Here is a 27,276-nt window from a genome sequence, read left to right on the forward strand (position 1 = left end):
GCTTCAGAACGCAAGTGTTTTCGATTTGGGGAGATTTCCCCGAAAGAGCAATTTCGATAAAACGCGTTTTTTATTCGTCCACTTTGGGGAAAATATTTCCGTTCGACTGATTTTAATTAATAGGTTCTGTGTGGAGCCTTTCGTTTCCACTGTGGTTCGACATCGATCTGTGCCAATCCTTCGTGTTTGATGCCTTTCATTTCCACTGAGGTTCGACATCGATCTTTGCCAATCCTTCGTGTTTATCGAAGTGCTGTTTATAACATTATGGCCTAGGCCAGCGTTTTTCAAACTTATACTGCGACCCTCAGCAAGAACCACATTTTGCATTGCGACCTATTATACCCACCTGTAATAAATGAAAGACGACCTCTATTCATTAGGTTCATTTATCTAGCATCGACAATTTATATGTACATTTCTTATATTCCGCACATACTGGAATTGTATGCATCTACTTGTATGAATGAAAAAATATTACTATTAGAAAAATAAATTTAAAGGAAATTCGACGCAAAGGTAAAGTAAATAATATTTGACAAAAAAAAAAAATGTCATGTAATTGGATGAATGTGCTTGCTTGTTCACAAGCACCTGATTCCAGCTGGGAACAGAGGAAGGCAGACAATTACACGCACAGGTCGGGTACAGTGATGATCCTGTTTCTGTCTTTCGTCTTTAATCGAATCAAAGTCGAAAATCCCAGTTCACACAAGTAAGTAGCTGCAAAAGCCTCTTTACTCAGTAGTGGAAATCCCCCTTTGTTCTTAATCCAAAATGAGCACAAATTTAATCTCTCAAAATCATTCTTAAGTCTGAAGGAACACCAAGATGCGGTAATTCAATTCCCTCTTCAGGTAACAAGTTTCAACTCAATTATTGATTCAGGACTTTGGAAAGCAAATGGATTTTGTATCCAAAGGCTTTTCTTCGCTGGTTCAAATTTCTCTTCAGGGAAAATGCTTATCGAAGCTCTTGAGATAGGAAAGTGAGATGTGACAAAATCTCTAGTTTTAATCCACTTACAAGTTTTAATCCTCTTAATATGTCGTCGTTGACAATGTTCTCAGCAGTGTGTTGTAATAATGTTGGGGACATACAATAGGTGGGATGATCACTTTTAAGTCTTCCTTGCCATAGCCTCAACATTTTCTGACACCCTTCAATATATTCAATATATGTTGAAATATATTGCCGCTTTTTCCCTCGAAGTTTCATATTTAAGTCATTAAGAATGCCAAAAATATCAGTTAAATACGCCAACTTGGTAACCCAAATGTCATCCTTAAAAAGTTGTGCCAAAGGATTATTCCTTTCTACCAGAAACATGTGGAGCCCACTTCTGAGTTCATACACCTTGCTAAGTGCTTTGACTCGTGACAACCAACGCACTTCTGTGTGAAACAGTAAGTGGGTGTATTGGGATCCAATTTCTGAAGAGCAGAATATTTCAAATATTATTCAGTGAATTCCCTTTGATGAAATCCACAATCTTCACTGCACTTTTCAATACTTCCTTGAGATTCTCCGAAAGTCCCTTTGATACCAGAGCTTGTCGGTGTATAAAACAGTGATTCCAAATGGCATTGTTATCGGCTGCATCTAAAAATCTTTTAATAACACCGCTATTTTTTCCTGTAATATTTGCTGCACCATCGCTTGTAATCTCTGCGGTTTCTCAAGTTTAATTTATATTGCCCAACAAGACACTCTAATAATGCAGCAAGTACGTCTGCACCAGTTGTATAAATGACTGATGGACAAACAGATTGATACAAAATCCAGAAACAATAGAAGCACTCGAGAGAACATATCTCCGCCTACCTGGAACGGATCGTGATCTGTTGATGAACAAGACAGATAAACTCAGTGAAAAAAAATGACAGTATATTATATATATATTTTGTATATAATATATATATAATATATATATATATATATATATATATATATATATATATATATATATATATATATACCATCTAAAATTCGTATTTCTTTCCTTTGCGTTAAAGCCTCTATGCTTTCTTTACGTTTCTGAAAAATACAGCTCTTTTCGATACTTGATCCCAGCTGCAGTTTTGACAAATGGTTTCCATAAATATCAATATCATTTGGCTTTAGTGCCAAGCTAAAGCAAGAATAGTCAATAGAGAATACTGAGAATAGAGAACATACATAAAGAATAGAGAACATACGAAGCACTCCTTTCAAACGCCTTAACGTCTTTTCCCCGAGTCAAGTCCCATTTCCCGTTCGCATAAAATGGACGTTCGATTTTGCGCGTGGTTCCACTCCACGGAACTTTTGGGAAACGGTGCTCCTAAGGTCCCCAGGTGTTATTTTCTCACATTCGGGTGGTGCAGTTTCTCTGGGCCTCTCTGGAATAACACCTGTGGCAGAGCCTCTGCTCTTTTCCTTCCGGAAACAGCACCTTGTGGATCTGTGTATGTCAGGTATTCTGCTTTAAAATGGAAAACTGCAGTATCTGCAAAATTTTCGAAATTGAGATATGCCACCTACTGGGCTCGTGAAACACTAATACACAAGTTACTGCAGTTTCAGAATGATTCTTCAATGTTTTCCACGAGTATTCAGGGGGTCCCATTTGCAGTACCTACAAAGTCAGTAGTAAGGCAATGGAGTATCTACCATTATCATCAGTTTTGTATTTTTGCAGACACTGCAGTCTTCCATTTTAGGGCAGTGTTGGGGATGACGGTCCATTTATGTTCGTTGAAAATGAATCTTCTTTACTGGGTTTTATTCATTGCAAGTTCATTACGTTTTTGGTCATGATCACATGTAGTTTCCGTATGACGTTGTACACTTTTACGGTAACAAGTTTTTCAGCAATTTTTACAAGTGATTGTGAAATACTTGGCTAACTCATTTTTCCTTTCAATGACTCCTCTTCCTTGCTAGGGCTTTTCATGGTATATTAATTCCTTTTTGTCTTTTTAGTCGCGATGGACATGTAGTTTCCTTACGACGTTATACACATTTATAGCAACGAATTATTAACCAATTTTTCTTAGTGATTGATTTGCTAAACTTATTTTTTCCTATAATGCCTGATTTACAATTTTTTGGTTATGGCAACATTTACTTTCCTTTCGATGTTGTAAACATTTATAGAAGCAAATTATTTAACAGTTTTATTAGTGATTGTATGTGTTTTGGTAAACTTGTGTTTCTGATAAATGTCATATTCATGCCATACTTAATCAAGAAGTTTATCCTGTAATTCAACACGTTTACAGCAATAAATTATCAAACAACTTATTTTTTATAAAATCGTGTAAAGCTTTTCAAAACGCTTTGCTAACGTTTTGTTCTTGCAAGTCATATTTATAAAAAATTTATGAAAGAAAGTTAATCTTTAGCGCAGCACATTTAATTTTTCCAATAATCTACGCCATAAGGTTATAAATGGCACTCTCATTATCACCATCATTTTCCCCGCAAACATAAAAAAAAATTGTAATGTTAAACTCAAATCAGCTACACAGATCGACGGCCAAAAACCACAATGGAAACGCAACGCATCAACGCAGAACCTAGGAAGCGAAATCAGTCGGGCGGAAACATTGCCCCCGAAGTGGACGACAAAACGTTTTATCGAAATTGCTCTTTCGGGGAAATTTTTCCAAATAAAAAACAAAACACTTTTCATTCTGATGCCGAAAATAAAAACACATCGAAATATATTTACGAAGGATTAACCACAAAGTGCTGACAGAGAGAGCGAACGTGATAGTTTGGGCAATGGCCCTTCGAACAAGGACAGAATTTTTTAGTTCGATATTCACGAGCGAAAAACGCGATGTAGACATTACAGCGAAACTAAAATTTCGTCAGCAATTTGGCCAATCCATTTGCAACAAAGCATCCTTCCCTGGCAAACTGACTCTGTTGCATGATGTATTTTTATATACTTGTTATATAATATGGAACCTATATATATATATATAAATATATATATATATATATATATATATATATATATATATATATACATGTTTACACATTTAGTTTTAGTTTCAGAGTTTTATATATATATATATATATATATATATATATATATTATATATTATATATTATATATATATATATATATATATATATATACGTTTATATATTTATTTAGTATTATATATATATATATATATATATATATATATATATATATATATATATATATATATATATATATATATATACATAAAGCATATAAACTCGAAGTAAGATACAAACGAACACTGTAATAATCAAAAGAGAAAATACAAGTTAATTATTCTTAAGTTCCATTTAACTGTACTTGTATTAATTTTTTTTTTTTTTTGTCTATTCTATTCATTGAAGGATTTTTCAGTGGGATCGATCTCAGGATTCTAGCTGGCCAAAAGTTATTTCTTAAGCAGGGAAAAAGATAAAAAAAAATGACTTAACATTCCCCGTCTTTTATATGACACCTGTCTGAAATATAGTTTTAGCAAAAGTGAAAAATAATAATAATTTCTTATTGATAACTGATTATCTGTGTAAGTAATCGAATCACATAACACATAATGATGAAAATTATAATTATAGTAAAATGAAAACGAAACAATAATTTTCCTCTTTTATATAATATAATTGAACGCATATTTTAAGGCTGGCAGAAAGAGACCTAAAATTTAATCACACTGAACACCGCTGGTTTCAGGTGACTAATATTCCACATCATTTGCATAACGTTGTGAGCTAAATAAAAAAATAAAGCGTATAACCTACTTCATTATTCATTAAATGATTCATCACTCTTTTGTTTATAATTCAGGAAACGTAACACAGGGACAACTGAGCAATTAATATGAACTCTAACACCATAATTACATTTTTCAACTAATCAGTTCACTCCCTACGAACAATGAAAGGTCAGAGAGAAGCCTTTTCATGTGATTACAAAAGGTCACTGCAAATCTATGGAGGAAGTAACGGGGATTCAGCTCCGTCCGTTCGTAATTAATGTTTTTCCATCCTCCTCGTGGGCGTTATTTTTCGCCCGCTTTCGCTAATTAATGATTAGATCAATAGGTGTACGTAATTATGTTGATTTTGGGATTTTTTTTTGTGTGTTTTAATTGGCCCCAACACGTGCCAATCACAAATTCTGATGTTGAGGGAAAAATTTTCATTTTAACAGATAGGCCTAAGACAGATAGGCTAACTGGTTTTCCTCTATCTTATTAATTCTTACACCTACGACAGATAGGCCTATTGGTTTACCTATGTGGTTCTTCCTAATTTTTAAACCAACGAAAGATAGGCCTAATTTTACCTTTATTTTCTTCCTTTTACATATGGTTCTTTGGTTTACTAATACGGTTCTTAAAACCAACGAAAGATAGGCCTATTGGTTTACCTTTATCTTTCTTCGTAATTTTTAAACCTACGACAGATAGGCCTATTGGTTTTCCTCTATGTTTCTTCCTAAATTTTAAACCTACGAGAGATAGGCCTACTGGTTTTTCTTTATCTTTTTTCATAAATTTTACGCCTGCGGCAGATAGGACTGCTGGTTTACTTTTATTTTTCTTCTTAAATTTTACACTTAGGATAGATAGGCCTACTGGTTTACCTTTATCTTCCTTCCTAATTTTTATACCTGCGAAAGATAGGTCTACTGGTTTACCATTATCTTTCTTCCTAATTTTTACTCCTACGACAGATAGGCCTATTGGTTTACCCTTATCTTCCTTCCTAATTTTTATACCTACGAAAGATAGGCCTATTGGTTTACCCTTATCTTTCTTCCTAATATTGACATCTACGACAAATAGGCCTATAGGTTTTCATTTCCACTTAGTTTATAAGGTAATTTGCCATGATTAGGCCATTTCCATCGACAGGGGGCGGAATCCCCTGTGCAGAAAGCTTCCATAGCATTAGCTGCACCAAGCACATTCATAGAAGGAACATCGGCAGCGTGAAGAAAACTCCTATAACCTCACATAATAATAATAATAATAATAATAATAATAATAATAATAATAATAATAATAATAATAATAATCTGAAGATGAACCCTATTCATAGGGAACAAGCCCACAGGACCCATTGATTTGACATTGAAGCTTTCAAAGAATATGAACTCATTTGAAAGAGGTAACAAAAGGTAATATGAAATACAGAAAGTAATAATAATAATAATAATAACAATAATAATAATAATAATAATAATAATAATATCAACCTCCCCAAATACAGAAACTATGAAATTTCAGCCTGCTCTGAACAGACGCCCGCCCAAAAGGTGATATCGTTCCGTACCCTGGCCTCTGATTACTGGCTTACAAAAGGATTTGCTGTTTATCCTGCGAAACCTACATTGCATATCAAGCAGAAGCAACGTTCTCCGTTTTCTGTTGACTAGATCTCGTTTTCTTCGCGGGCTGGAAAGCTGCGTGAGATAGGCGTTGCAATAAAGGTCCAAAGTGGCTTATGAAGTTATCAATTCTAAAATGTTCACAAGAACGAGGCCGCGACAGTGGCTGAAAGCCGTCTAGTGCTATCACACAGCAAAAGAGGCGTTTTAATGTGTGAATGGTACGTGAAAGGTTTGAATCTTACATATTTTTTTATGCTGCAGTTTACTTTACTTTGACAACAGAAATGTGGCGATTTTCTTATCGTTTGGTTTGGTGGAAAATCTTTCCACAACTCACAGTGTTGGCGCGAAATATTCATATACTGGTTGGTGAGAAAATGATAAAATAAAACTATATATATATATATATATATATATATATATATATATATATATATATATATATATATATATATATATATATAATACACTATGAGAGAGAGAGAGAGAGAGAGAGAGAGAGAGAGAGAGAGAGAGAGAGAGAGAGAGAGGTGGGAACAGAAAAAAAAAAAAAAAAAGAGCAGAGCATTTTACAGCAAACAGTCTTTTCAAAGCCGAAGAAAAAATATATATATATATATATATATAATATATATATATATATATATATATATATATATATATATATATATATATATATATATATATATATATATACCAGGCAAAAACGATCCTCCCAGGGAATTTTGGAATCGAAAAACATTTTTTTCATCTGCTTTTTACTCGAGAAAAATATTTGCAAAGGATTAACCACAATCTGCTGATATAGAGCGAACGTGATCACTTGGCTACTAGTCGCTCCAACGTTTTAGGATTTTCTGAATTTCCCGTCTCATTTTGGAAAAACAAAACAGGACGCTATGGACACGAGGAGACAAAACTGATTCTCAGTCGTGGAGTTTTATTTTTGCTTTTTTTTTTGCTGCTTATTTTCACCTTTATTGGAAATGCTGAGTACACGAAAACGTATTAGCCTTTCACTCTGAAATGAAACGTTTGGTTGCGAAGAGCACCCGGAAATCAATTACTCTCTTTGTTGGTGGAATCATCTCGTTATTAGAATGAGGAGGACAATGCATCTGACAGGGGGATGAATAAGGAAATCTGCTTCGTTGTCTTCAATTTTCTTTGCACTGTTTTACCAAAGACTGATATTGGTTTTATCTACCAGCTATTTACGTTAAGTCACTGATATTATATTTGTTAAATATATATATATGTAATTGTATATATTATGTATTTTTCATATATATATATATATATATATATATATATATATATATACACATATATATACATGTATATATATATATATATATATATTATTTCTGTTCCGTATGTAATTGTGTGTTGATATTTCTAACATATGAACATATGTATGCATGTATGTATGTATATGTATATATATATATATATATATATATATATATATATATATATATATTATATATATATTGTATTTCTTCTCAAAAAGATTATCGGACTTTTTAGGCAATTCACCTCGCTACTGTACACATACAAGTATATTATTCTGCAAAAGCGCAGTCCAAATAAACACATTTCATTCGCAAGGGATTTCAAAGTTACATTTCATTCTTGCTAATGATGACTGCGTTGAAGCGAGTATTACAAATCAATTAAAAAGTAAGCTTGTAATAAATAAGCTGATTTTGAATACGATAACTGTATCATCATTAACAGCAGTGATCAACCTAAGTAATTTATAGTATGCACAAGGTTTATACAGACTATAATTATGTTAAAAACACCGGTAAAGAAAGTAGTAACCCCCTACAAAAAACAATAAACTGGCGTATTATCCTACTCTAAAGCAAGATAGCTCCAAAGAATGACACCATTTTAAAGATAAAATGAATATATGTCCAAAGGCTTTACATATTTAATCATATTCCAGATATCACAAGAAGCGAAGCATTCAGTGTATTTGCCGTTAAAGGTCCATATGTCATTCTATATTGATAGCACACACACACCCACACACACACCCACACAAACACATTTGATAAACAACACCTTAGGTAAACAACTGTTAAAGGAGCGACTCTCATAGCCGAGAAACCCGACGCACGTCCGCTAAAAGAAATGAACGGCGTGCAATGGAATGGAATATAAAATTTAGTCCAAAGTCCAATCGGTGGTACCTGCGATGAGATCATTAAACACAGACAGGTTAATTGAGAGATAAAGAGGTTTGAAAGGCGTAACAAGAAGGGGAAACCTCGCAGTTGCACTATGAAACGAGTATTAGGAAATGGTTGAAAGGAATGAAAGTGGTTGCAGCGCTAGGGGCCGAAGGGACGGTGCGAAGAGCCTTAAGTAATGCCTACAGTGCACCGCGCGAGGTGCACTGATGGCACTAGCCACCTACGCGGTGAACAGCTAGGTGATCGCACGTGTATCCTGCAAGAAGGTTGGATAATATCAAAGACATTCTTTTATTCTCGTCCCTTTATTCGCCAGCGTAGGCGATATCCACCAGGCTACCCTCCTTCGTTAATTGATAATAATCCGATTAGTGGGTATTGATTGTGGCTCGCCGGAGGTGACGGTAAATTCGCTTACTTTGAATCGTTCTGATTTTAATCCGGTGTTAATAGCTGACGATTATCCGATTAGGATCGCAATGATTAAATCGTTTTTCACTATAGCGATTCGCCAGTATTACGAATATGTCGGAGTATCAACCCACGATTTTTTTTTTTTCAAGCAAAGATCAAAAGACCCTTTCGACAAAGAGATTTCATTTTCATTCATTCAAACGTGACGCAAGTAAAAAAAAAAAAAAAAAGGATACCAATCATGCAGTACCGAGAAAGAACGTTCATTTCGCTATGTTCCGTTTTTAGTATCAATATATATCTGAGCATGCTGTTGCAAACAACGAGCCTTTTCTAGCACCAGGTTTAATACTAATCTAGTTTGTTAGGAGTTTGATCTTCGCTACAACTCAAATGTTTATAGTTTGCCTGATGCAATTGTGGAATCTTCTGATCTCCAAATGTTAATGTTCAAACAAAAGAACGAATTCATTCCTACTCCGCTTCTGACGTCTCCTGAATTTCACGCGTATCGGTTTTATTTTCTATTCCTACTTAATTATCACCTTTTCCTATAACTTGACTCTCTCTTCCTGCATGCTAATTTCCCTTTGAGCCCTCTTAGGTTTCAACAAGTCTTTTGACTTTGTCCAAAAGGGTTTTCAGCTGAAGATTTAAAGAAAGAAAGGTATAAAAACCCAAGGCATCTGGAGTTCGTGAAACATCCATAAGAAATAAGATTGTACACAACAAGAGATACATTTGTTACTAATGCTACACATAAATAAATAAATAAATAAATAAATAAATAAATAAATAAATAAATAAATAAATAAATAAATAAATAAATAAATAAATAAATAAATAAATAAATAAATAAATAAAAAAAAAAAAATATATATATATATATATATATATATATATATATATATATATATATATATATATATATATATGTATATATATTAGCTGAAGCCACTGGGAAAGTTCAAATTGAAACGACAGAGTGCCAAGTGCTTTCGTGTATTTTAACACATCTTCAGGGCACAAAGTATATAAATAATATATATATATATATATATATATATATATATATATATATATATATATATATATATATATATATATATATATATACTTATACATATATATTTATATACAGTATATATATATATTATACATATATATAAACATATACTGTATATATATGTATATATATATATATATATGTGTGTGTGTGTGTGTATGTGTGGCATACATGTGTGTATGCCACCTTGGTAGCATGACAAGAAAAACATCAACCATTGCCTACGAAGGTACACGGGCTCAGAATCAAAAGTTCTCACCGACTTCAAAATCTCCTTTTAACGAGTTCAGTCATTAACTACGAAGCCTGGATGAAAAGCTCCGATAATTAAACTAATGAAAGAGACCACGTGTGGCTCTATTAACGATGACTGACCTTAATCCTTCCAAATAAACGCGTTAAAAAGTTCCATACACAAAGGCTTCCGTCATTACCGTAGATAAATGACGTACTAGTTTATTATCTTATTTTCTCTCATTTTTACGTTTTTATGACATTGATATAATTTTTTATATGCAAAACCTTTCTCCTGCTTTCTCCACATGTTGAAAGTGGAGTGGTTATGGTGATACCTGCTGACTTTGACGTGAAATAATGCATTCAAGGTTTTAAATTGTAGACTCAGTGGCTAAATGATACGGGGGATTCTCTTCGCTGAATACAACAGAATGGATGTTAGAACAGTCGGTATTTAACTTGTAGGAAAAATTGCTGTTAACTTTGACAAGAGAGAGTAAATTCAGAAAACACGACCATATACTTCAAATTAAATATCTATGTTGCTTCTGTGTTGCATTAGATAATATTTCGTATTAAGAGCAATGAACGCTCAAGTCATTCGCTTTGCTGACGACGAAATCTGAAGGTACCCTTATTATACTAAAGCAATGCCCGTAGGAAGGTAGCGCCATCAGTGCACCTCACGCGGTACACTGTAGGCTTAATAAATAGTTTGAATTTATGTGCAACTAAGCAGTATTGCATTCTTTCCTTTGGCTAAGCGGTGTTTATTTTTTTCATTCGTTTATATATCACCAAGAATGGCTTTAGGTTTCTCTTAGCGGCGTCCCTTCGGCCCCTACTGCAACCACTTTCATTCCTTTTACTGTACCTCCATCCATACTATCTTTCTTCCATCTTACTTTCCAACCTCTCCTAAACAACTGTTTCTTTACTCTCAATTTCCCTTTCAGCGCTGACCTCATAGGTCTCAGCGATTGGCCTTTGGTCTTTATTTTACATTCAAATTCCAATACTGAGGTAATTCGTAAAGGGATAAAACGTCAAAAAATGATAAAATATCAAATATTAGCAAAAATCATAGGTTAGTGATCTTCTTTTTGACACGTCAAATCATCAATGTGGTTCTCCCTTCTAGTTTAAAACTTAAGCAAAACTGGGGTCACATGGGCGCCAGTTAAATCACGATAGGTAATTTATCAGGCTGTTTAATCGACAAACTGTATGAATGAAAAATGTGTCGATTTATTAATGGAGAAACCCAGAACCATTTGTGGTGATTGATTAAAAGAATTAAAAAAAGCAAACACCAATTATTCAAAAGAAGGAACGCAATGCAGCTTAGTTTCGCACAAATTCAAACTATTTATGAAGCCGTATCCTCACAATAAAATATTGCAAATGCAACCTGTGTTTTTAATATATTTTTAGCAACTTTCAACCTTAATCCGATTTCAGCCACACGACAGACCGGTGGTTAATCTACTTGGAGCAACTGGCCCGGTAAAACCATTATATTTTCGCTCTCAGTATCACACATATCACACACCAGGTTATCTGAAGCTCATACCAAAAAGAGAAAATATCTGAAATATACTAAAGAGGATTTATTTATTAACTCGATTTTGTTGATATAATCCTAAGGTTTAAAAAGGAAAATCGAGCAGAGATTAATTTCATTTTCAGTAGAGACCTTCTGCCGTTGCACTGTTGTCAAAGAGAAATTGACAAGCAATGAAAATGTGGCAAATATGATTTCAAGCATCTGAGTTTACCAGGCAAAATATGACAAATAACAACAAAATATTCTATTTTCCCGAAGGAGAAAGGGCTACACATAATAAATTTGTTTTACGGGCCCTTCAGGCTTATATAAAATAACTATTCGTAAGAAAGTAATTAAAAAAAAAACCTTGAAATTCGAAGTTATAATGCTTGCATCACACGCAAGCATCTACGATCACGACTCTACAGCGATTGATTTCCTTTCTCGGCGTCATGCTTACGTCACACAAACGTAAACGTGATCTTTTCCCCTTCGTCCCAACACGTCACTGCTACGTCACGCCTTATCCCTGCGTCAAGAGTGACGTCACAGATGAGTGATGACGTCATTATAGTCGTGATGCCCTAGGAATGGTTGCGAAGGCTAATATCAGACATTAGTAAAAGTCTGGAAGTCCGAGGAAGCAATTTAATCTTTTGATAACTTTCAACTTTGATTCAAAGTGGCCCAGCAATTATTCCGATGATAAAAACGCCATTTCGAACCAATTTCGGGAATATTCTTGGTAATTCCGACTGTTAACAGACGCTCACAGATAAGCACAGAATAGAACAACGTTAAAGTTGTTGGAATTAAAACTGGAATATAAAAGTTAGGACAGAGGCCAAGCTCTGGGAACTACGAGGTCATTCAGCTCTAAAAAGGAAATTGAGAGGAATAAAAAGGTTTGAAAGTTGTAACAGGAGGAAAACCTCGCAGTTGCACTATGAAGAGAGTGGAAAGTAAGATGAAAGAAAGGGAATATGATCGGAGGTACAGTAAAAGGGATGAAAGGGGTTGTAGCTAGGGCCCTGAGATGCTGTAAAGAACCTTAAGTAATGATGATTACAGTGCACCGCATGAGGTGCGTTGACGGCATTAGCCCCCTGCTGGGAGGATGTATTGTGGAACTGAAGGAATTTCGGAATATTTTGGAATATGAATATCATTTAAATACTACAGGATATAAAAATGTAAGTTAACACAAACAAAATGGAATGCCAATCCACGATTTCAAATACTAATGCACCATGGAGGAGTGACTGGCGAGACTTGTGGAGATAGCAAATTGTTTTTACTTGTCACCTGTCACCCACTAGCACGCTGTTCTGTTCTGTCCATTTCAATCCATTTTTCAACCTTTTCTCGACCTTTTCTCCCTCCCTCCCTCCTCTCCCTTCGTCTTTTTTCATCCCATAGCTATATCGTGTGTTTTCACTTTCTTTGAAGTCTTTTTTTTTTGTCAGTTTGTCTCCTTTTATTCTAACTTTATCTCGCTTTTTTTTATTCACGTTGTGTCCCAGTAATCAATTCATCTTTTTTCAAATCCATATCTGTTGCAATTTTCTGTTATGATATTTTGTCTCCTCTCTTCTTATGTTTGTTCTGCTTATCTTTTCCGTATATCTGATTTTGAACGATTTCTCTTATCTTTATTTTTTCATTTTTGTCCTTATTCCTCCACATTTACTTCTTATTACTTCCTAAATACCTGTTTTATCGACATTTCCGTGTTTTACTGAACTGGCCAGTCTGCCGATCCTAATTCTTATTGACCATCAATTCTCATTTCTTTGATTTGGGAAATTAAATTTCAAATTTGTCGTACATTCAAGGGCTAGCATAGGCCTACTGATTCTTCTATAAAAAAGTTAAATAAATGAATAATTAACTCTGTGTTCCCTGACTCTTGGTATTCATAATGCACCAAATATTACTGAATGCCACAAACACATCTACCTGGCTGTCTTCAAACGAAGGAATGTATTGGCTGAATTTTATATATATATATGACATTTTATATATATATATATATATATATATATATATATATATATATATATATATATATATATATACACACTTTTATATATATATATATATATATATATATATATATATATATATACACACACACACATATATATATATATATATATATATATATATATATATATATATATATATATATATATATATATATTTATATGCAAGTTTTATTTACTGAAGCAAGAGGATGAATAATTACTTAGAAAAAGACAACTAATTTTCAAACTAACTTTGAATATAAATCATTAACTTGCTTGAATTTCATAGAGAACCCCTACAACAGCACCTAGGGAGAATGACTGATTGTTTGTCATTTATCTAGAGGCGTCGTAACTATTAGGGTCACCGACGTCGAGAGAGAGAGAGAGAGAGAGAGAGAGAGAGAGAGAGAGAGAGAGAGAGAGAGAGAGAGAGAGAGAGAAACTTTTTCTCAGTATAAAACTAATGATTCTACAAGGACAAGTATTTAAAAAATATATTCCTTCGTTTAGATGAATAATACCCTCTGTCAATATTGTTTCCCAGACATTAAATCTAACAACGTTATTTTGATATTTTCTGGATATTCCGCAGCCCTTCCAACCTACACGAACGATTAGAATTAGATTTATATTTGCATCTAAATTACACGAAATCCCCAGCAGCAAAAGTCCTGCCTACGGATCTAGTTGCTCCTGGGAAAGACAAGGAAACAATACATTTTCTCAAAACTCATAAAAGTTTGGGAATTTAGCTTTCAACATCTCCTCGGGGAATATGAAGATTAAACAGATAAAAGCCCCGGGAAGAATGCAATTATTCGCCTTTGCTAGAACGAACGGCAATTGATTACTTTTGAGAAGTCTGCCGGAAAAATCACGAACTCGTAACGAAGTCAGCTGATTTTTCCGAGATTCCGAAGTCTGCCGCATGAAGGCGCTTGAAGTATCAAAGACTCACTGTTATTCGGGGACATATTTGAACTCGTAATGGCGCATTCATGCAATTTATGGATTCAGACAGTTGGAACGGATTTGTATACAATGAAATGATATTGCTATTCTGTTACAGTAAAGATGCTTTTTGCTGTCTAAGGAAGGAAACTGAACGTAAGAATCCACTGATAAAAGCCACTGTATAGTTCTTTATCTTTTCATGCTAACCGGGGCAGGCATGCTGGTACTGCAGAATGTTTTCTGAATGAGAACCTGACAGTGCTTCTCTTGTAAATAACCCATAAGTAAACATGCAAAAGATATAAATACGTGGTGTAAAGTCCATATATATTCATTTTGCACAAGACAAAATGAATATCTACTTAGCCAAAATATTAAGGGATAACTTGATTTTATGAAATTAAGGCTGTCAATCAAAAGCATTGGGGCACTTTTGGCCATTCAGCGCTTCAGGCAGTGAAAAGAGAGAGTTGGAGTGGTTGGACAGCAAGGTATATAGATAAAAAAATAATGAAGATGAATTAAAAGGACCTGAAAGTGTAACATGGCTTAAACCTCACAACTGCGTTAAGAAGTAATAGTTAGAGAGGTTGGTCAAGACTAAAGAAAGGTACTATTTAAGATCAGAATATCTAGACATCAATATGACCTAAACTTATAAGAGTGAAAAAAAAATTTTCACAGATAATAGAAATGATTAGAACTGACAGGCTTTTTTGGAACTGAAATTGACATAGAACAAAAATAGAAGTTCCCTGCTCGTTCTATTTAGGAAAGAAATGGATTGCTCATTGCAAATTCGGCATCAGTAGTCAGAAACACCCTGTCTCCTTTGCAATATTCATAGGCCTACCTTCATGCATATATTATACTTGACATCACGTAGGTCTTGTACGGGGGAAAATGTCAGTTCTGAATTTTATGTAGGTTACAGGTTGAGCATACATAAAGACAAAATGTATTCACACAGACGTAAGTGAGCATATTCATTTATACACACACACGTAGACTGACCGACTAAAATTCCTGATACGCACACACACACAAACGCACACACTCACATATATGTACGTATGTATGTATGTGGATGTTATAGTTTGTCTACAAAGAGCTGTGAAGGGTTTAACATATTAATAAAAACACGAATATCGCCCTTCCGTACGGCATCATCAGATCGTATAACTATTCCCTATTTTTTTTTTAATATTTTTCCCCGTCATTGGTAAAATTCCTGGCCCACTTTTCCACTCAAGGTCCCGAGAGACGCACATGCGCAATTCACGAGTGACTTCATGCGGAAAATGGGCGTCTTTCCTATGAATAAAAAGCTTCACTGACACTTTCGGACGCGTTGGCAAAAGTCGCCACCAGTTGTCTCTACCTTCATGGCAGGAAATGTCAGGTGGAGAAAGGTATTGAAGCACTTAACGAAAGTGAATAATGGGTCGAATGACATTTGGTCGACAGTTTATTGTAGTGGTAGTCAACGATCTGGGAGCGCTGAGGTGTGACTTTAAATTATATATATATATATATATATATATATATATATATATATATATATATATATATATATATATATATACACACATATATATATAATATATAATACAACTTCTATGAAGACCAAAGTTTGTGGACTAACTTGTATCAGCAGTAAAAGACTTATAATTCATTCTTCCTCGTCAGACATCGCTGATATCCCCGAGTGGTATAGGGTTGCAGAGCCCAGAATGTAATGTCCAAATGTCAGTCAAACCATCCCTTACTTTCCTGAAGTAGGCTACTTCAACACCTTTTCTCCAGCTGACATTTCTTGCAATGAAAGCTGAGACATCTAGTGGTGACTTTTGCCAACACGTCCTAAAGGACCAGTGAAGCTTATAATCAGATTAATTCTTGACAGGAAAGACGCCCATTTTTCGCATGAAGTCACGCGTGAACTGCGTATCTGCGTCTCTCGGAGCCTTGAGGGGAAAAGTGGGCCAGCGGATTTTGCCAATGAAGGAGAAAAATAAAGGGGAAAAAATCTGATATAATTACATAATACTTTTTATTTTTCTGGATGCATGGTCTAATGGGGTTTAATGAAGGACGAAATTCGTGTTTCATTCATGTATGAAACCTTCCCAACTCATTGTATCAAGCTATAACAGACACACTTACATAGACAAACCCATAGACACACACACACACACACACACACACACACATATATATATATATATATATATATATATATATATATATATATATATATATATATATATATATATATATATATATATATATATATATATATATATATATATATATATATATATATATATATATATATATATATATATATATATATATATATATATATATATATATATATATATACATACATCTTGAGAATACGAAAAATCCTACAGTTTATTAAATGACCAAATCGGCTGCCCTGCCTGACATCAGCCTTTAAAATCATTGATCAAACATAGCATATCATTAAAATCCACATACCAGAATAGGGGTTTGTTTCCAGGGAAAAGATTGTAATAAATATAGGCTAAATGATCTAATTATAATTTTACAGCTGAATCGTGGATGTGCCCCTACTAGTTTAAAATACCTTTTGCTCAACAAAAAACAATCAAGTCATTTCAGATTACAATTTATGGATTTTTCATGATATTCGAGAAAATACATCTTCCTCGAATCCCGACGCCCTATTTAGTTTCGTTTTATAATTCTGCATTTCTTTTCACATTCCACGAGAGGTCTTTTTCACTGGCAAGATCTAGATTCAGAAATGAATTAACATATTAGGAAATATCACTTCATGATAATCCATTGGGTTTGGTTTCACAAAGAAATATACATCTTTCCGACTTGTTGACATTCCGGAATATTTTCAGTCTATAAATTTGCGATGTTTCCAGCCGTTACCGAAATAGTTTATAACCACAAGCAAAAATTTAACCCCTTACAGATTGTTTCTGTCAGAACAGGCAAAGAGAATTATCTATTCATTGCAGCTGAAAAAATAAAAATGGAAAATTGCGAAAAAGAACTGATGAGGTTGAAAACTACACTGTTGGGAAATGGATCTGAAGTAAAGAACAAATGGTATTTTACAGACAAAAGGTTATTTCCCCGAAAATACATAATGTGAGCTAATGTGTTTGTGGAAACGTATAGGTTGCATTTAGAGCAGATTAAAATAATTTTGCAAATGATGGAATTCAACTCTTAAAAAGTTCCTAGATTATGAAATTAAGTTATTAATGTATCACAGATGTTGGATTCTGAAGTTTAATTAGGCTTTTAAATAACTTCTTTCAGTTTCAGAGTTACTCAGTCTAAAATTTACACTGGTTTTCATTTTTTGCATGAGAAAAGAGGGGAAGGCTTTTTTTCCAGAATGTCTTCTCGAATAACTTTGTTAACAAAGAGTTATTATATGAACGGTTGTTATAAAACAGCGTAAGTGTGTTTGCGTTGACTGAATGAAATGTAAAAGGATTTAAATGAAGTTTAAATACAATACCTCAGTGCCTTCCAAATCTTAAGACGCTTCTCACTGACAGGTAACCAAAGAACAATTTTTTTCCTCGCTGTTATTGACCCAAAGGAAAAGTTGAATCCTTGCGCAGTCAATTAGATAAGAACAGTGCACCGGGTCTTAAAGTTTCGTGAGAATTTAGGCTCATAACCTGCAATCCATCAAGTCTATCTGATTAGGATATTATGAGAGGTACAAATCTAAATCTACATCTTTTCAGCATAGCTTATGAAGGAGGTGAACTATTTTCAAAGGAACAAGATACTGATAAGGGTATTTGCTCTATTCATACTGCAAGTAATGGTACCGCTTAAGCAATGCAATGTCAACTCTAGTCTGAATTATCTTTGGCCATTTCTGCTGAAAATTATGAAATTATGAGAAAGACGATAGATTTACTGGAAGGCTGACGCAACAGTATTAGTTCCTGTAACATTCTTCGATAAGGAACCAATGGCTGTTTGGGGATTTTAAATGTTTTTTTTTTTTCATCCGTATGTTCCCGTGGGAAGTTTGCTTTGGATATCACAGAACTTCTACATTATCCAGAAAACTGCACATATCGTTCGTTTCAACGTACTACCTAAGAAAAACAGTTTAACGGGGAATATAAAAAAATATGTTGGGAGTTACGGTCAAAACGCAGACCCTAAAATGATATTTTTACTATCGTATAAAATTTAGGCTAACATGTCCTACTCAGCTTGTCGAGAATAATTTTCAGTCTTGTTCTGTGATAAAAACATTTCCACATTCAGAAATTCCACGTAATAACAGAGATGAGAACGCAAAACTTTTGCACGAATTTAATTTTATATCATGCCACCGTCTCTCGTATATGTATGTATGTATGTATGTATGCAAGAATTCAGGGTCGCAAGCGCGAACTCGCTACACTTATTAGTGATTAATGCTGACACTGCCTTTTTCCCCCTGCCTGGAATGAGGATACGTTTAAGAGCTTGTGAGAGAATTCACCGTCTTTCTTGTTATCTCTCTCTCTTCCAATTATCAAGGTTTCCTTACCCTCAGCGTTTCAGCCTCGTTACGCAGACACAAAGACGAATAATTAACACGGAATATATGTTAGCGCATATTTACTTCGCAGGACAGAAATTAATTAAAATGAAGCCGACCCTTTTCAACAAGAGAATGGGAAGTTTAGTCTAACATTTAAAATCGGAATAAAAATTAATATTAAGCCCATCTACCAACTGCTGCTTTTTGGAGTTACAGAGATTCCAGCGTCTAAATTCTAAATACCTCAGAGGTCACGGGTTAAAGTGGCATGGATTTTAAGGTCACGGCAGATGTGGGCGACAGACCAAAAGCCTTTGTGAGGAAGAGATGAAATAGATTCAAGGAATGGGAATGGAATGGAATACAGAGTTTAGGCCAAAGGCCAAGCACTGGGACCTACGTGGTCATTCAGCGCTGGAAAGGAAATTGAGAGTAGGTAGGTTTGAAAGGTATAACAGGAGGGGAACCTCACAGTTGCACTACGAAATAATTGTTAGGAGAGGGTGGAGAGCAAGATGGAAGATAGATAATATGAATGGAGGTACAGTAAAAGAAATCACAGGGGTTGCAGCTAGGGGCCGAAGGGACGCTGCAAAGAACCTTAAGTAATGCCTACAGTGCACCGCATGAGTTGCACTGACGGCACTACCCCCAAAATGGATCGCTAATGTCAAGAACGTGAAGAGTTCGTTGTTTCAATTAAATAAATTAACCTTTTGTTTTATTTCTTTCTTTATCCAGTTCGTTACTGGAGAAATGTAGCGAACTGGAGTTGAGGAGATTCTTAGCAATAGTCTGTTTATCGAAAGATAAGTTAAGCATTGCATTAGATAAACACCGTCTAAAACAAAAACAAAAAAGAAAATTAATTGAAATTACCCAGTATTACAACTGACACCTTTCAAAAGCAAGTAGTGCTCAATGTGATTCATCAGAGCCTAAAAACTTGAAAAAATAAAGACTTTCTGCGACCGTACGTTTAGATCAAGTGTATATGCTACAGGCGATAAGGAAAGTGATAATTTGACCAATTATTTGCTTAGCAACCGTTCTTGTGAGAGAAGAAATGCGTAGATATCGGTTACGTGATGTAAAGACTTGACGTAATTGGTTTTGTTATCCTCGCCAAGTCATGCGAGAAATGCGTACGGATGCTGTCACAGAACAGCCTGTATTTTGGGCTCCAAATCCCAAGAATCTCAGGTTCATATTTTTCAGCTTAAATGGTCTGTAAAGCACCGGTCCCAGATATTTTGTACAAAGACCAAAACACCTCCATTTATGGCATAATGCACTGTTGCCAAGCTTAATGGGAACTTCTACGAATGTAAACTCTCTTTCCTTTGCCTTAGATACTTGTTACAGCATATTCGTTGATAATTCAATAGAGAACATCAAAGTTATCACGTGAAAAATTAATGCACTAATATCAAAGCTTGTAATTCTGTTATTACCCCTCTACATAATATAGGTATAATATGATCTCACAGGCATATCAATTGTCCCTTAATAAAATCTCATTAAATCTGTAGATCAGATTACCCGTATTATGAATGAAGCATCAGTAGTGCACATTTTTGTCAGAGAAAAACTAGTATTGCTGTCTACTAAATAATATTTTGAGGTCGGTAATGAATCTTCCTACAAATCTAATTTCATTACACTGCTCATCCAGTTCAGGTGCTCTTCATTACACTTCACTGATTAATGATCAGATTAATCAAAGCTGTTCATGCTTTTTTTGGTGTAATTAGGTTTCGAATTAAATCAGTTCTGACTGGCTCGGGAAGTAATGAATTATGAAAGCAATCAAGGCAATTAGCTCCGTTCTTGCTGATCATGTAATTGTCTTGAGCAGTTGGCTCGTTACGGTAATTATTTCACAAGCTAAAATTATTACAAATGAACGCAGTCGGATAAAGAAATACATCATGATAATTACCAAAATACAATTTCAACTCTTGGTTCAAGTTATTCTCCATGAATTAGTAGGCGTAACCATTACTATGGCTTACACTCACACTGCTAATCAACATTGGTATGTTTAAGGTATATCGATTATTTTAATTACATTCCTTGAAAATTAACTTCTGCCTCGTAAGAGAAACGCTAAACAGAGACATTCATACCTTCCAAGTTTTCTGAATCATGAAAACACTAGCCATTTTTTACCATTTCTACCTTAATTAAAGTGTGAGAACTGTGCACGGGTGAGTTCACCTTGGAATGCAACTCAAGGTCAGAGATTCTCATGACTTGTTAAAAACAAGATTTTAATTGATCTAACTCCTATGTTTGTACAAGTGGCACGACATCAAAGATTTAAATGACCGTAAATTCAAGGATTATCATTCTAGATATATTGTATTTCCAAGGATTTTTTCTTCAGTTTCGAAAACACTACTTCCTCTTCATTTTAACAAAATGATTCGTGGATTTGATACAAACGTTGTACGTATTGCAAAATGATACATTATAGCGTATACTTGAGAATATAACATAAAATGATGATAGCAGTGAGAAATAAACGAAGAACTGGCTCATCCTTCATCCTGACATGATATTATATGCAATGGCTGAAAGCACAAACGCTACCACCGAAATATTGGAATATTTTACCTATGAAGCTAAAATGTGCTATGAAAATATAAGAATTCACTGTAAAACAAAGCAAGCTATATAAATTTAGTAAGAATTAAAAGAATACTACTTACTTTGGGGCTTCTGACGGTATATTTTACCTCAACAGGGGCTCAGCACTAAAACCAGGTTTGTCTTACTGGATTATTCTTGCTCAAATTTACAGCGAGAAATGTCAGTCAACTCCCCAACCTCACAAACCTCACTTGTGGGACTGTACTCCCGAATGCTAGAGAAGTCTTGAGTTTTCGTTTGGCTTTGTACCTCTTAAATGGAACAGAATACTTCTCAAATAGTTTATTCAGTGCTTCGTCATGGAGCAGTTTCACTCCAGATGCTGCTGAATAACTGCTCTTTAATCCATTGTAACTTTACTATTTTCATTTGGTTCTTCCAGAGCTGTAAAAGTATTTACCATTTGCAGTGGAGCAGAAACATCTCAAATACTTTATTCGGTTTTTCATCATGCAACATTACACTGCTGAATCACTGCTCTTTACTTTCTTCTAATGTTCAGGAATTATGCCTTCTATTATTTTCATCTTGATCTTCCAGAGTGCAAAACTGTTTAGAATTAGGCTGTCAATATTCACAGTTGTATAATCACTGTCCACACCCCAGAAATTTGCCTGGTGAAATGTCAGACACTTGGGGTACCAGCTGTCTCCCAGCGGAAGATATAAGGTTACCAGTAAAAACTCTTGGTTCTAATTTTCCTACTTTTGTGGCGTTCTCTGAATCAATCCTCTGCATCTCCGATCTCGAAGGGATTTTGTGTAGCACTATCGATGCGAACGAATGTCAAGAACTCACTAAAAGATCGAAAAAACCACAAGGATCCAAGAGGTTAGTACACTCACGATTTGTTTACTCAATCTGAGCAGAAAATGGGTAAAAAGTTTCATCACAGAAAACGACGAGTAGATGAAAATAAGATGGGTAACTATGGCTAAAAATCCCACTGTAAGATCCCTTAGGTAATCGCATATTTTTTTGCTTGGAACAACGAAGTCTCGCACATAAAGTGGAGGAAATGGGGCATTTTAGCCACGATAAACACTATTTCATTAATAAAATTCTCGACGCCCTAAAATATAATTATTATACAATGGTAAAATTATATACAGAAGGAGGCCACAGCCGGCATTAATTGAATATTTATAGGAAAACTAGTTACTTTAACAAACCAAAATTTTCCATTTGTTTCGTGGAGAGAGGGTAGTTACCATCCTCATCCTGGCACTCAGATAGGAATTTGTGTCTCCATCCTACAAGGCTTAGAGTAGCCAGTGTTTTCTAAACTTGAGTCGACTATAGCAGAATATTAAGGGAGAAAAGATGAACTTGTAAGAACTTATAAGAATACTTACAATGCCCACATATATCCTGGCTGAATTAATAGATACTGGCAACAAGAAAATCACCCCAAACTACACTTATCTAAAGCTGAAAATAAAACTAACATTCTTTTTAAGAAACATTTAAAACGACTTTGATCAGTTATATATATATATATATATATATATATATATATATATATATATATAATATATATATATATATACATATATATATATATATATATATATATATAAACGAGAAAAAACTTAATTTGAAGTATATACCTGAATATTCAAAGCCAAAGGTTCAATGATTAAGACCAGTAATCTAAAAACAATTATCTGAATAGGATAATATATACTTTAATGTAAAAGTAGACTATAATCAATAGACTTATTTGAGACCAGAACTTATTTTCATTGGTAAAGTTTCGAAAGCATCCCAAGGAAATGAGTCACTGACGAAGTTGGCGAATAGCTTTTGCACACCTGCAGGCAATGAGCCAGCGTACACAGCTGATTGTTTACGTTCCCCTGAACTTCTGGCCGGTAAGATATAACTTTATTGCGCAGGGAAAGACGAGTGAACCTGAATGAGGCGACTGACTCACATATAATGAGTTTTTCGTGGCTACACGCTGTGATCAAGGTGCAATACTTTTTTGGAATTGGAACTGGAATATCAAATTTAGGCAAGCGCTTAGACCTATGATGTCATCAGCGCTGAGAGGAAAATGGAAAGTAAAAGGTTTGAAAGGTGTAACAGGAGGAAAATCTCACAGTTGCGCTATAGAACAATTGTTAGGAGAGGGTGCAAAGTAAGATGGAAGAAAGAGAATATGAACGGAGGTACAGTAAAAGGAATGAAAGGAGCTGCAGCTATGGGCCATAAGAGGGACGCTGCGAAGGGCCTTAAGTAATGCCTACAGTGCGCGGAGTGAGGTACACTGACGGCACTGTCCCCAAACGGGGATAATACTTTCTTGCCTTTGATTTCTGTTACCACAGTTCAGAGTGGGACTGAGAAATATTTAAAAAATTGAATATTTCCTTTATTAGCAGAGAATAAATTCTTCTCCATAAAGGTGGAAACAAATGTTCACCACTTACATAAGTGTACTGGGGTCATTGGTGTTCTGGAAACAAAATTATGAATGAGAAAATCGTAATTCATAAGGGAAGCATAATTCTGTCTAAATATTATGAGAAAAGGATCAATTTTTCCATTTAATGGGAAAGAAAAAACTAATACTTTCTTCAACTTGGGAAAAATAATGCTGAGAGCACCAGTCAGGATAAGTTACGGTAGAAAAAAATAAGAAGAATAACACGTGGAAGCTGAAATAGTGAGACGAAAAGCGATAAATAGAGAGAACGCAAATACTAAAATACTGTTTTATGGTTTAACAGCTGAAACAATGACAGGTTATGTTCTCATCAACTAGTCAGAACATAAATCGCATTTTATACAAACATTTTCACACGAAATGCATTTGAAATTCAAAAGGCTTTTAAGGACAAAATTCCTGTTTTTACTGGATTTAGTAACATGCGAGTCTCACAAAACTAAATGTTTTTCTGAGGTGATAAATGTCATCTGAAGTCATATTAAATCGGCACAGATGGAAGTGTGATTATTTCAAAAGGCCAGTGTATCATTTATCAAATGTTTAATAAAGGAGAATATATAAACTCGTAGAGGATATTGTATTTGAAATTACAAATCTCTTTTCAGCATTACAAGTAAATCTGAAGGGAGAGAAAGCTGAAATGATATAAAATAATAAGACAGATTAAAGAAAAGAACAAAAACTATTGATCTTCAAAAGAAACATTTCTCTTGACCCTTATGTCAATTAATCTTGTACTTTCATTATGCGCTTGGCAAACATTTCGCTTTACCATCTATGTTACTGAAAAATATGTGTAACTGGGAACGTCTTGAATATTTATAATCAACCAAATGACCGTGACAGTTAAATTATATTAATTATTGTCTCACATTTTCAGCACCTTTTTCCCAGCAATGTGTTCATAATCATGACCTTATGTATTTGGTTTCAGCTTCTTAATGAAGTATCTTCTTAACTCTGTTTTTTGTGCTTTTTATCTTTTGTTTTTGTTTAAGCAATTTTATTAAAATGCAAAAACCATCAACCTCGAGAATATATTCCCTTACAACCTCAGAGAGTGTAATATTATTTATTAGATTTCTGCAATCGCTTCCATTCTGGTATTTTTTTAATTAACTAGAAACTGGTTTCTTTGCGCAATTTCAAAGCTAGCAAGAAGTGAAAGCGAAGCTTTATTTCCTATTTAGATGGTTTGGAGCGTCGTATGGTCCCCGTTGCTGCTCTGAGAGCTTCCAAACCATTTCTTCGTGAAAATTCTGCGACCAATACATCCTGCGACTGAATCCTCCACGCGAGAATTTAATCAACGAATGGCAAAATTGTTGCTCCGGCAGATAAACATTTCATTACCAGCCAGGAAACCCTCTCATAACACATTGCAAGCACGGTTATTAATTTCATATTCTATCGCTGACGAGGGAGAGGTGTCGGATTCGAGCTCTCTCTCTCTCTCTCTCTCGGTCACGCGAGCAAATATCAAAGAAGCCTATAGCTGTTAGTACCACTATACCGCTGTTGCTGCAAATGAAATTCTCTTATTTCAGAGGTCAGAGTTGAAACTCATCTGCGTTCAAAGGTCAAACAAAACAGCTGCGCAAGATCGACCCAGCTCTCTGTTTGAGGAAAAGGTGGGGCGTGAAGGCACAGGCAATGTGTGCGTTCTTTCCCTCGGGGGTATTGCCTAACGAAGGGGTTTGTTGGTGGGGGGAGGGTCTGAGTTGTTTAATACTGTATTTATACCAGACCCTTCCTGTTCCTAGTTGGGTTTCTGTTAGGCAATATGCTTGTTGATAAGTATACCTTAGTTTTACCAGAATACTGAGCTGATTAACAGCTTTCCTAGGGCTGGCCCGAAGGATTAGACTTATTTTACGTGGCTGAGAACCAGTTGGTTACCTAGCAACGGGACCTGTAGCTTAATGTGGAATCCGAACCACATTATAGCGAGAAATGAATTTTTATCACCAGAAATAAATTCCTCTAATTCTTCATTAGCCGGCCGGAGACTCGAACTCGGGCCTAGCGAGTGCTAGCCGACAACTCTACCGACTCTCCCAACGAGGAACAATGCTTGTTAATAATAATGTAGTTAATTATTCATAGGGATTTGTTGAATACCTGTTTGAATATCTGGCAAAATTGTTTGTTACAATGAAAAAAGATAATTAAGTTTCAACCGTACGCCCCTGAACAAGATAAGGATAATTCTTGTTATATTTACAGGATTATTGGAAGGTTAATGAACTTTGTATACCTAGTTATTAAATGGCAATACTTATAACTATGAATACATACCTTAGCTTATACTGTTGCGTAACACTGAAATTTCCTTTTCATAATATTGTATCCTATGGGTCAGCACTCTTGTGTATAGTGTTTCTTCATAAGTACATACTTTATGGGTTTCTTGTGCACATACTTGATTGTATCCTAGATAGGTTCCTTTGTAAATAATGTAGTACATCCTATGAATACTTTTACTAATAATACGTGCCTTAGAAGTGTATTTGAAAGCTTACCTATGTGCTGACGTAAATATCAATACGTGGATTATTTCACATACCTTCTTCGCTTTTCTCGTCAAGTGTCGAAGGTACGTTTCTCTCTTCTGCTATTTTTCTCGTTATCAGACTTTTTCCTTACTCTTCATTAACCACGGCTTTCTTTCCTTCTCGTTCATCCTGAGGAAAAATTGAAATGAATTTCATCAACATTTTCACCAGCGTTTAAACTCAGAGACACGAGTTGGGAAACGTGTTTCAAACATGA

The 27,276-nt window shown here is 34.7% G+C and overlaps 1 long non-coding RNA gene across 1 annotated transcript in view; it reads right to left on the minus strand.

Annotated features, from left to right (window-relative positions):
- Positions 1-22,916, minus strand: part of LOC136856662 (uncharacterized) — a 32,890-nt gene extending 9,974 nt beyond the window's left edge. Inside the window, exon 1 of the long non-coding RNA XR_010858445.1 lies at positions 22,109-22,916. This is a non-coding gene — a long non-coding RNA (uncharacterized lncRNA). The remainder of the gene's footprint in view (positions 1-22,108) is intronic.
- Between the last annotated feature and the right edge of the window lie 4,360 nt (positions 22,917-27,276).

This window comes from Macrobrachium rosenbergii, chromosome 36, assembly GCF_040412425.1.
Source record: "Macrobrachium rosenbergii isolate ZJJX-2024 chromosome 36, ASM4041242v1, whole genome shotgun sequence".
NCBI lineage: Eukaryota > Metazoa > Arthropoda > Malacostraca > Decapoda > Palaemonidae > Macrobrachium > Macrobrachium rosenbergii.